This window comes from Cheilinus undulatus, linkage group 21 (assembly GCF_018320785.1).
Source record: "Cheilinus undulatus linkage group 21, ASM1832078v1, whole genome shotgun sequence".
Taxonomy (NCBI): domain Eukaryota; kingdom Metazoa; phylum Chordata; class Actinopteri; order Labriformes; family Labridae; genus Cheilinus; species Cheilinus undulatus.
The window spans coordinates 1,129,626-1,142,206 of record NC_054885.1 but is presented as its reverse complement, the minus strand read 5'-3'; the positions used below and the strand labels follow the sequence as shown (position 1 = coordinate 1,142,206).

General features: G+C 43.4%; 1 protein-coding gene across 2 annotated transcripts in view; it reads right to left on the bottom strand.

Moving 5' to 3' along the window:
* Positions 1-12,581, bottom strand: part of LOC121503884 (RNA binding protein fox-1 homolog 3-like) — a 679,192-nt gene that overhangs the window by 541,249 nt on the left and 125,362 nt on the right. Inside the window, exon 2 of one of the 2 annotated variants that reach the window (XM_041778468.1) lies at positions 9,255-9,320. The gene's annotated coding sequence lies outside the window, so the exon portion shown is untranslated. Of the gene's footprint in view, positions 1-9,254; positions 9,329-12,581 lie in introns of those variants that run through there. The other variant, XM_041778467.1, reaches the window with a different exon arrangement.

Here is a 12,581-nt window from a genome sequence, read left to right as displayed (position 1 = left end):
AGTTCAAAGTCTGACTCTAGTAAGTACTTTAGGTTTGACAACACAGAAAAGATCACTGAATATGACCAAAGCATGCAAAAGTTTTCAAGCATCTCATTGGGACAGGAATGTAAGAACCAAAACTATTAGGAGGAGCAAGGAATCATGGGAGCGCTCCACCAGCCCAACCCCAGAAAACAAACTCTGATAGGCTAGCTGAGACGAGTGGGTGGAGCTTTGGTTAAAAAATAAATAAAACATGATCAATGTTCATCAGAATATGGAGTAATTCTTCAATATCCTAAAATCTCAACCACCACATTTAAATTCTGTTTTCTTCTCATTACTTCAGTGTTTTTAAGACTAATATGGGTTAACAAGGTTCCATGTTTATTTGCATATGAAGCGAGAATTTTTGATTAATACATCCGCATTAATATTCAAAGATCTGCCTTTGACTTTCAAATTATTTATATGCTAAAAATAAAACCTACACAAAACACTGAAAAACTGTCGTTTCTATTTGATTTTAAATTACACCCAAGCTTCTGGAATCTTCTTTGACCTAAATGTAAAGAATGTAAAATTTCACCACCAGGGGGCTCTCAACCAAAACAATAACAAAAGATTGTGCCACTGGTAGCAGGGAATCATGGGAGTTATTCTCTGCTTCAGGGTCAAAATAAACTCCCAGTAGACCAAAGCTGATCAGGGCAAGCTTGGGTGAAAACGAGCGGTGAAGAACGGTCGACAAGCTCAAAGATGCAGCACATAAATGGTTAAATAAAGGTTAAACAAATAAAATAAATAAATGAGGGAATCTGATATGAAAAAAGTCTGCCGACCAGTCCAGGGTGTTCCCGCCTCTCGTCCAATGACAGCTGAGAGTGGAACTGGACAGATGGGTGGGAATCCACAGCACGGCCAGGATCTCATAGCAACCCTACTGCCAGCCCAAAAGGTACCCTAGGCCAGTGGTTCTCAACCCTGGGGTTGGGACCCCCTGGGGCTCGCTAGACGCTGAGGGGGGGTCACCAGATGCTTTAAAAAACTAAGAATATATTCAAATTACACTGTCGCCACTTCACACCAGTTTTACCCAATGTTAACCTTTATCATCACTTTTTAACACCAATATTAGCACATTTTTACCACTTAGAACCCATTTTCACCACTCCCTGCCTATCGTTACTTCTGTTGACCCATTATTGCTTCTATCAACCATTTTTTACACCCCTGTTGCTCATTTTACCACAGCTAACCCATGTTTGCAGGTTTATATCATTCTTTCATCCCATTCCACCAAATTTCCACCAATTTTTCGCACTTCAAAGCAATTTCAGCCACTTTTTAATCCTCCATTACCAATTGTGTGCCTGTTTTTGCCACTTGAACTCATTTGTGGTTATTTTTTTCCACTTTTAACCAATTTATGTTCTTTAAAAATCCAATTTCACCACCTTGTCCACCATTTTTTGCCATTATTAACCCTACTGAGTCTAAAAATGGCAATTCGGACATATTTTGTTATTGTGGCTGTAAAATAGTCAGCTTTTCCCAGGAGTACTTGTACTTGACTTTTCAACATCTGGTTAATGATTATTGCACATTATATGGAATTGTCAGCAGTTTAAAAGAAGAAAAACACAGAAACAGATTTGTTATTCATAAATATGGTTATTGCTCATGAAGTTTTGATTTGACATTTGAAATGTGAACCTATACATGTTTAGAACAATCAGCAGTCATTTTTGGAGTCTAGGACTCTGGGTGTGCAAAACACAGAGCAAAAGATAACTATATACATAGGCCACAATTAGTGCAAATAAAGGTGGAGAAATGCATTCTCAGCATTCTCAGTAACATATTGTTATTGCACATGACAGACACGCACAAATGCCACTATCTAACGCTATTTTAGAAAACTAAACACCACTCTCACTCGCTCTCCTTTTACTCTCTTCCTTCACTCTCCTTTCTCACTCATCTTCTGCCAAAGCTGACGTTTTCGCGGTGCTGTTCGTCATTACCGTAATATCCAGTGCTTAACAAACATATTTGACCACCTCGTATCTGTCCCAGAGACCATCCGGCATCATGAAGTGCTTTAATGCGGACTCTTTCATTTTCAGTCAGCTCTCCATGCTTTACCGTTTTGAACTGGAATGAGGAATTTCAAACTGAATTCCAAAATCTGAATTTCCTAAATTTAAGCCGGCTCACTGGGCTTCTCTGAGAAGTCAGAAATAATCAAGCATAACATTCAAGCACTAAAACTCATTTTCCTGTTCAGGAATGACAGTAAATAACTATAATTTGACATATTAATCAAGAAATAATAATGTGCTTTACTATTTTTTCAGTTTTTTTGGAAATCAGTAAATTTGAAAATTCATGGATAATGATAATAATTCTATTTTAGCATTAAAAATATCATTTGGGTTAAAGAGCTTCTACATATTGGTGTATTAACCATTGCAGAAACATAAAAATGATTTTGGTAATTACCAATGCTGTTAATTTAGGGCAGCTGTGGCAGAAACCTGACTTTGGTTAGGGTTAGGGTGGTCTAATACATTTGTTAAGCACTGTTTATACCACACATCATATATTGGTGTAAAGCACAGATTCTCAGCTCTCTGTCAGCATTGGAATTTTTTAGATTGAGCAAACTTTGGAGGAGTTACAGTGTTGAGAATCCGTGTAGCGGTCTCGCGGTACTTCTGGTGTTTTGCTATGAATGCCCAGGTCATGTGGTTGCGAGTACCGTAATGAACCATATATGTGCGCATGCCCACAATTCTCAGCTTTCCAACACATTGGAATTTTTCTGATTGGACAAACTTTGACAGAGTTACGGTAATAATACTCCACACATATAAAACACAGCACCAGCGCTGGCTCAGTAGGTAAAGGGTTAACCAATTTTAGCCATTTTAATCCATTTTAATTATTTTTTTAACCAAAAGTTATTTTCATTTAAAGAAGGCTATTTACTACATAAATGATGAGGAAAGAGAACTGTTTCTTTGATAACAGTGGTTATTATCCAGGTCTAATATAAATGTGGTTTTCACAGCTTAACTTCACGATGGACCATGGTTTTGCTGACCTCCATGGCCCCCCAGTTGGTCTGGGTCCCAGAAACCTCCCCCTTTAACCCTCCTAATGCACAGCATTGTCTCCACATGACTGTTCTTGAATGTTCCTGGCTGTTCAACCACCTTCAGGTCCAGTGGGGGTCCCCAGTCTCTGGGACCTCGCGGGCTGAAAAGGTTGAGATCCCGTGCCCTGGGCTGTGCCTGCTCACCACATCCACCCCTGACTTTTTCAACAGATTATCTTCCAATGCTTCTGATAATGAGCAAAGACATCCAGAGCATGACTGGGGTTGTGTAAATCCTCCTTTAGCCTCATTTTCTGGCCCAAACATGCCTACAAGTTCTGCACAGTCCTGCATATTTAACTCAACCTCAGATACGTGGAGAAAGATGGATGGACTGATGGATATAGGACAGGCCTTTTTTTTTTCTTAATTTACGTGAATCAGTAAAATAAAAAAGACGAATTGTACCTTTAAGAGGCCAACCGGCCATGATTGTGGACATTATATCATCATCCATGAGATGGATATGAGGAAATATCAGGACTCTGCTGACACACACTGAAGCCTTCATTCATCCTTTCCTGAGCGGCGATCTCTGACAGTAGAAGGAGTCAGGTTCACCTATCGACTGGTCTACCTCCCACCCCCATCCCCCCCTCTGTACCTCCAGAATCACTGTCGCTCCCTGTGAGTAATTACAGCGATTAATGCATGGCCGGAGCTCGCCTCTGGCTCTGGACACTCTATCAAGACGCGTGCGGTAATGGATGAAAGTAGATTCTTAATAGAGAATCCATAGCAGCGAAAGTGAAGAGAAAGAGAGGGGGAAGAAAACCTAAACATATACCTTTTTGATCAAGACTGACTTTACCCACAATCCTCTTGGGGGGGATCGTTTACAGAGAGAGAAAGCGGTCAGGTTCTTTTGCCCTTGTCGCTGCGCTGACCTCTAAAAATGGACAACAAAGATCATATCACGACACCAACCGCCTTTGCACAAATTGATTTAGCCACCCAGAAGTCAGTCCCATCTCAATGAGGTGGCAGGAAGCTGGCGGCATATATCACTGTCACACAAGCACCCTCTAGTGAAATGTGATTGTTATCTTTATGAGCCCCCCCCCCCTTCTTTTGGGTACAGCATGTAGCAGGCTCCTGATAAGTGATGAGGAATAAAAGCCCAGCATTACGCTAATACAGGTGCTCCCGGCGCATATGGGCGCTATCACACGTTGCTGCGGTCCTGTGCCGGCGTGGCGGTGGGGGGCCCCTGTGGTACACGGCTCATAGATCACTAACGTGTGGGTGAGAGTTGTCACCAGCCTGCGCCTGGCTGCGAAGCACAACATAGATTATGGCAACACGAGCGCTAGACGCGAGCATGAATCGTGGCCCAGGCAACAATGAGGAAAAGTGCACTAAAAATAGATGATAAGCTCTTTTTTTGTGCGCGCTCGCCCCAGAAACAATGGCTCCTTTTGATTTTTCATGTGTTCAAACTGCCGCACAAAGGAAGAGGAAGCTGCGTATGATGACTGAACGGGCCTGGAGTAAAAGATCCGGATAAATACAGCTCACCTGAAAGGCTCCCTCGCTAAAGGCTGCAAAGACACGATAAATGTTGCACTTTCAAGTGTCTTAATGCACTAAGATAGTCTCCCTTTTCCAACTGACAACCTCTGTTACACAGTTAATTACAGCCAACTGCAACACAGCGCTGTGTCAATTATCATGTGCTTTAGCTCTCTCTCCCAGTGGATATTTCCACTGCCTGCTAAAGTTTCTACCTCCTTTTATTGCTATTCTGCCCAGGTCTCCGAGCTGAATTACATTCGGCAGACAGAGCTGTAAAAACAGAAGGGATTTAAGGATTCAGATTGGTGGAGGGTAACCTAATCTTCCGTAATTGGGGGAATGGTTCTCATTTATATCAGCCTACTTTAGAAAGCAGGCTCATCGGCAGGCTGCGATCATCCCAGGCATTTTACTCCGACGATTCATTTTCATAAAGGCCGGGGAAAGGGAGGTCGGCGCGCCACGGCTACCGACACACATATTAAAGCTAATCATCATTAATCAGAGCGCTACTCTTACTTTGCAGGTCGCAGGAATCAACATACACTACATAAACGCCGCGCAGAGATCCCTCACATGCCTGCGAGTGCTGCGGATAACACATTCTGGGCTTTCTCAAAATGGAACTGAAATGGTAATCCTCTGCCAGGCGAAAACGTCCTCGCCTCGCCAGATGCTTAGTTCTGAAATTTGCCTAATTGCCACGCTCAGATCAATCCCTTTAACTCTGCCAAATGAATCTGCCAAAGTGTGTTCTGAGCGGTTTTGTTGGCCCAATATGCTTTTTTTCCCCTCTGGTTTCTCCTGAGGGGATTTGTTTTGGTCCCCCATAGCCCTGCTGACCCGCGTGCCCATTAGTAACGGCGATGCAGAGGGTGCACCGGGCCTGTCCGTCTCTACCCACACGCTGAGCACGCCCACTCGTCATATGGCTCAGACACAGGCCGTGGGCGGACTAACTGCAGCCCTTTGATCAAAGGGCAGAGTGTGGGAACGGACACTGACTTACTGACCTCCTCTCTCACATGCATGCTCCCCAACACGCCGCAAACGTGACGATAAACTCAGGGAACATCACTGGTAATGCTAAAGTAAGGGGAAAAAGGAGTTTCAGGGTTTGCTGCTGCAGAAACGTTGATATGCTGCAAAACTGCATCAAAAACTGACTCGAAAAATGTGCATTTACTAACTTTTTTTCACAAAGAAGACCAGACGAAGGAAAGCTAAAAACAGATTTCAGTTTGTCAACTGACTAAAATTAGAGTAAAATAATAGTTAATAGTATTTATTTCTCCTCTGTGCATGTCAGTAGTTAGGCAGTTATAGTACAGATAGTGTATAAATGCAGGTGTCTTGCATTAATTGTTCAATCAGGCTGATTAAATTAGTCCAAAGACAAAAGTCATGATTAAAATAAAGACTTTTATCGATTTCAGAATTTTCATTTCTAGAATTGTTTTGAGTTTTCACCAACTAAAGTTTTAAAGGCTAAAATAACTTAAATGTGAATAAAAACTTTGCTTCTATAAGAATATGGGGTTTTGCACGTCCTCGTAATGACCTTTATCAGGTGACAGGTCACATGACACCTCCCTTATATTTAAACACCTGCTCCTTGTCCATCTATTAAGTCCTGATGAAGACTCTCTGTGAGTTGAAAAGTACAGACATCCCTGGTTAGTAAAAGTTTTTTAATTGCCTCAGAGTTCCTCAGATCTTCAGCTTTGACTTCCCTTTCTACCACGGACTACACACAAATAATCTGGCGAGGATTACTTTACTAGAAAGGTAAATTAAAATCATGCAGGTAAAGCACAACGCCCTGCTTCTTTGCAGCTTCTCCCTTGTTTAATCCATACCAAGCTCCTTTTCCAATCTCGTAAGCTTGGATCTGCAGCTCTGGATCCAAACAGGAAGTCAGTAACCAAAGAAGAGAAAAATATCAAATGCTAAAATTATTTAGATGCAAAATAGAGGGTGTTTAAGATGTGGTAAAAAAGGAAGGGATTTTCATCCATCCTTTTTCTATACTGCTTATCCCTTTGGCGGCTTGACTGGAAATGGAGCCTATCTCAGCTGTCATTGGGCGGTGGGTCGCCAGTCAATCACAGGACTGACAACCAGGCACGCTCACACTCTCACCTTCAGGCAATTTAGGCCCTGTTCACACGGAAACGAATTAAGGCGTATACGCAGAAGTTTTATGTCGGATCTGCATTTCATCCACACGGAAACGACGTTTTGTGTGACTGGAAACGATACTTTTTGAATATGGGTCCCAGAGTGCATAAATCCGTAAACGACTACTGTTTGGTCTCCGTGTGGACGGCTATCTGCATTTTTTTTGAAACGAGTACGTCACACACAGTGTAGCTCTCTTATGACGCCTGCCCGGATCCGACCAAAACAACAATGGCGGACACAGGGTTGTGCTGCAGAAGCTACTGAGCTTGTTATGGATTTTATTGCAAAATCTGATGCTCCAATACCACCACCGGGAAATGCTCACACCATATGTTCTTAAATCCAACGCAGAGAACAACCAGAAGGACAACTAGAAGAAAGTTTGTGTCAGTTTTCTGTGATCTTCTTCTCTCGTTTGGCGGATGTCCATGGCACCGTTACAGCGCCAAGCACAGGCTTGGCATATGCACTACAGCGTTTTCAGCAGTTCCATGCTTACGCAGGTATTTCCTGAAATGATTCCGTCTTTACGGAAAACTTTTTCAATACGAAACGGCAATACATCGTTTTCGGTGTGGACGGGGCCTTAGAGTCACCAATTAACCTAACGAGCATGTCTTTGCATGGGGGGAACAAGCAAACTCTGCACAGAAAGGCTCTGACTCTTGCTGTGAGGCAACAGCATTAACCCCTGCACCGCCGTGCAGCCCACATTATTTTCACAACTGGAATTTTCTCCAAAAAATTTTTTTTTTTCTATGAATATGCTGAGGAAATCCCAGAACACCTAGCCAGTTTTCTTCTCTCCTTTTCAATCCATAGCAGGCTCCTTTTTCTGTCATTAGAATAGTCTTCAGTCTACGTATATGCAAACAGGAGGCCAGGCAGTCTTAGTTAAAGACAGTAGAAAAATCCAAAACGATGCAAAACAGGTTATAACGCAATGTAGCAGAATTTTAAGATGGATAAAGGATGCAAACCATGAAAACGTTGATCTGTCAGAGCCCTGGTTGTGACTTAAAGTAGTCTCCACTTATATACTTTTTTTTTTTTTTTTTTTTTTTTTTTTTATTGGTTCAATATGGATAAAATAAAAAAAAAATTAGGGATGCATGATATTGGATTTTTGCTGCTATCTGATATGGCGATATTTATAAATGCATTGTTTGCCATCACTGATATCGACACCTGAATGTAGTTCAGACCAAAACCTTCAGTCCTTAAACTCATTTTAAAGTTTAAGGATGAATAAAGAAGCTAATTTCACACTTTAAAGCAGACTTTAAAGTTTGATGAAGTTCTGTCGGTTCTGCCTCACACTCATGCCTACATACGGCTTTTATTTACAGCTGATGTCTGCTGGTGCCAGCTCCATGCTGATTCTATTGTGCCCCCCTTTTAAAAAACACTATAATGTGGCTAAAACAGCAACAAAAAGACATTTTAATCTATAGACTAAATTTTTAGAAAGTAGTCTTTGGTGCATCTTTACTAGAGGAACTCAGCCAGTCTGCTAAAAATGCCACAATCTCAGATAAATCCAACAATCGTGTCTTTAATAAAGGCCTGAGTGCAGAAAACAGCAGCTATCATCGCTGCTACTGACATGACTGATCCACAGAGCAAAACCAGACTCCTGCAAACAAACACACTCACTGCAAACACTCACATATGTGGGCACAAATGTTGATAGAAAAACGCTCATTTGTTCAGCTGCCGCTCAACTCATTAAAACTAAAGACACATTATGAATGGCATGTGCATATGCTTAGGCGTAGGTAAGACAAACATCCCTCCACCACTCATCTCCCATCTGCACAGGATGCAGCATCGTGAGAGCTGACTGTTTAACAGAAGCGGCGTCCTGAGCGGCGTCAGTTAAAAACAGGACAGAAGACAGAGGAGAGGTGCCCGCCGCCGCCGCCGTGTGAGTAAATATAGAAAGTGACGGATGAATCAGAAGTTTAGTCAACAGAGAAAACCTCGGTTCCAGCTGCCCGGCTGTCTGATGAGCCACTCCATGCTTGTCAACAACATCGCCTATCATTCTCGCACAACTATCTACTCACAAAACCAAGACCCGCCCCCAATTCCTCCATCCTCGGAGAGAAACACCTCCGAAAGAGCAGAGCGGGATGAAGCAGCGGCAGCATGAACAGCAGCAGCGGTAATCTCTCCTCTCTCCTTCTGTTCCCCCCTCATCGCTTCTCTCTCTGTTTCCCTGCATCCTTCCTTTTTGTCTCCACTTCTTTTCCTTACATGCCCGCGCTGCTGCCACCGCCGCGTTCGCCGCCGTGGATGCACACATAAAAGAGGCAAAAGCATATGAGGGAGAAAAAAAGGAAGACGGAGACAAACCGAACGCTCGAAGGAAAGGCTGGAGAAGACAAATTAGCATGAGAATACTCACAGTTGTTGTTGTTGAAGGAGCGTGGGGATGGGGAGCGCGGCAACCGGTCCCTCCGTCAGATACAACCTGCACACACGAGATTGAAGAGGGAGAAAAAAAAGAAAACTAGGCTGTGAGAGCGGCAAAGAGGGGAGAGGAGGAGGAGGAGGAGGAGAGAAGAAGAAGAAGAGGAGGAGGAGGGAGCGGAGCATCCAATGCACAGAGCCCAAATAAAGAAATAAAGGATTCCTGGAGGAATGTGAGCGTTTGGGCAGTGATGCTGCGTGTTGTTATGGGTGGGGAGGGGGCGATCAGGAGGAGGGGGCGATCAGGAGGTAGGCTGTCTTTGGGAAATATAAAACACTCACATGCGGGGTTGCACTTCGGTGCGCAATCACATCTGACAGGTCTGATCTGCGGTCCACCTACCTCCTTATCGCTCCCTCTCTCTCTCTCTCTCTCTCTCTCTCTCTCTGTTGCTCACACTGATGCTGGAGATTCAGCCGCTACAGGGGAGCTATATCGCCCTCTTCGCTGTGTGTTACAGAAAAAGAGGGGAGGGCACCGGTGGAACTCCCTGGCCGCCCACGCCACCCGGCCCAACGTCCAACCCAACCCCCCCTCACCGACCGTACAACCACGATGCGAGCACGCTTTCCCACCTCCAAATGAACACAGAAGCGAACGCTTCAATTGAATGAGAGCAATCCCAGCGGCATTGAGGCAATTATAGCGGCTGCTGGCGCTGTTTTCTGCCTTTTTCCGTCCCCCCCGCCCGTCCTCTCTCGGGCCGGTGGAGGGCTCTATTTTCACTCGCTTTCACTTTCTCGGTGCCTCCGACATGTGCCACTATTAATGGGGCTTCTGTCAGTCGGGCTGTTTTGTTGTGTCTCTGCTGTCCACCTCTCTTACCTGATGTTTGGCTGCACATTTAAGTTCATACCATGGAGGCAGAAATATGCGATGTAGGACTGTTATTCTCGAAGCCTCATGGCTGTACTTCAGGACTTCTTGGCCTCATTGATGAGTCTGTCTTTGTCTCTTAGAGGTCTTAAATGATCTGTTTTTTCTGCCAATAAACTCCACCATGTTTACCCCTTTAACCCCGGGTAAAAATCCTGTTTTGTTTGTCTAAATCCCTTTAATTCCCATAGCTTAAATATCCTGACACTGTAGTTTCCTTTTTAATCAGTCCCTAATATCATACATGCATGCACTTACCCAATAAACAGATTTTGCAAGCAAAGTTAGGGGGTCATTTCTCTTTAAATGCCACTTGCAACAGGATAATTGTTGGCAATGCAAACAGGAGCGATGCAATGTGGCCCTCAGGCATTTGCTCTTTGCACCCAACCAGCTTGGAGAACATGAGCAATCCATCCACAGAAAGGTAGGCAACCTTTTCACTTTTTCTTCCTGCAAAGCACTGATGTAGCGAAGGTTTACGGAGTATTTTCAGGCTCAAAGAGTAGACCCACTTCAAAATCCCATCCTTCAGGATAGCAAAGGCAACTAGAAAGCAATCTGAGTACGCTTGTGTGTTCTCGTTAACCCTTACACTGCTGTGGGATAAAGAATAGTCAACTCAAAGAGCATGCTCGTGTTAGCAGGAGGCTAACGGTGATTTCATAATGATCCGTTCTGAAGCAGCACAAAAATGACAGAAGGCAAAAACTAAAGGACCATCTTTAGGTGGACTAAAGCATGCAAGACCACGCAAGATACTCCAACATGATTATGAAACAGGATGGCTTTCATTATCTGCATGGGCTGCTTAAATATGTGGGGGTTAAACGAAAAGTAAGGCCAATTCTGCAGGCGCCAGGAGCCACCTTTAAACGTACAGCAGTGTTAGTTTTGTGGACTAATTATTTTTGTTATAGTTTTCGTTAATAGCCTTTTTTCTCCTGATGAAAACGAGACAGTGCATGTGGACAAAAACTAAAACAAAATTAATTGACACTTTAGTCAACAAATAAAAACGAGACGAAAATGTTTGACAGAGACTTTATCAGACCTGATTTCATCATGTAGGAAGTAGGGGCAAGTTAGGCACATATCCAATCACAGCTACTCTGGCTGTGTGGTGGCGGGGTAAGTTGGGGAGAGATCCAATCAGTCCACTAAAGTTACTGTAAATTTCGTCGACTAAAACTAAAACATTTTAGATGACTAAATCATGACTAAAACTGAAAGATATTTTTGGCAAAAGACTAAAACTAAATTAAAAAGTGCTGTCAAAATTAACACTGGCATACAGAGTGGGAATTCTGCCACCAAGGGGCTTTTGCTCTAAACACTAACAAATAGACGTGCTGCCCAGCTGCTCAGGTCCTCTGCTCCTGGTTTCTCATTTTTAAAAACTGCCTTCTTTAAGCTCTATTTACTAAACAGTGATGAAATTCACATAATGAGGGAGAAAAGCAGTTAAAAGTGGCCTTCCTGAGAAATATTGTGGGCTCACAAAGCACAAACAAAAGGAAGTGCAAATCAGCAAGGCCCCTTTGAACCGCTTTTCTCCCACATTATAAGAAACTTATCCATGAAACCAAAACAGTGCTTTCCTGTTCAGTAAGAAAACCTTATGATGCAACATTTTAGTGAACGGAGTCCTCACCTTCCCCTGCAGTGTACTTGCTTTATTTGAATTGCGGGGTCTTTTCAACCTACATGCAAAATACTTCAGGAGTTCAGAGCAGTGTGGGCATCTTTTCACTTCATAAATGAAATTCATCCACCTAAATGGAAGGATTTACTGTTTGGGACCTAAACCTTATGGACAAAAAGATAGGAGGTGGGTGGAGCAGGATGCTCTGTAGGATTGCTGCCAGGATGTGTCCAGATGGGCCGCTCCCTTATGGAGGAGATCTTGTAGAGAATAATCGTGGTCCATTACAGGAAAGCAGTGCATGTAATGTAACTTTGGCTGCCTCATGTAGTCTCTTTCACTGGCACCCCCCACAGTGGCTTTGCTGTAGAGCCTGCCAGGGTGTCAACAATCTCGGGGTCATGTATGGAGATACACAGACATGGGGAAACGATAGGGCTAGGAAGGTGTCGACTTTGCTGCATATGTAAATACAGTGGGCCAGTTCCTGACTAGGTGTGAAACCTGGGGCCCACCACTGAATCAAAAGGTCCTTTTGTATTTTAAATTGTGATGTCCAGACCGCCTGGAAACAAAGCCTGGTCTTGGTGAAGACATCCCCACAACAGACAGAGGGGGCAGGAAGTATATCTTAGGGGTGTTTCCTTCTGTATAAAATGTTTAAGCCTCCCCATGTTTGGGCTCTCTCTCTCTCTCTCTCTCTCTCTCTCTCAGTCATTCTGCATACTGACCACTCAGGT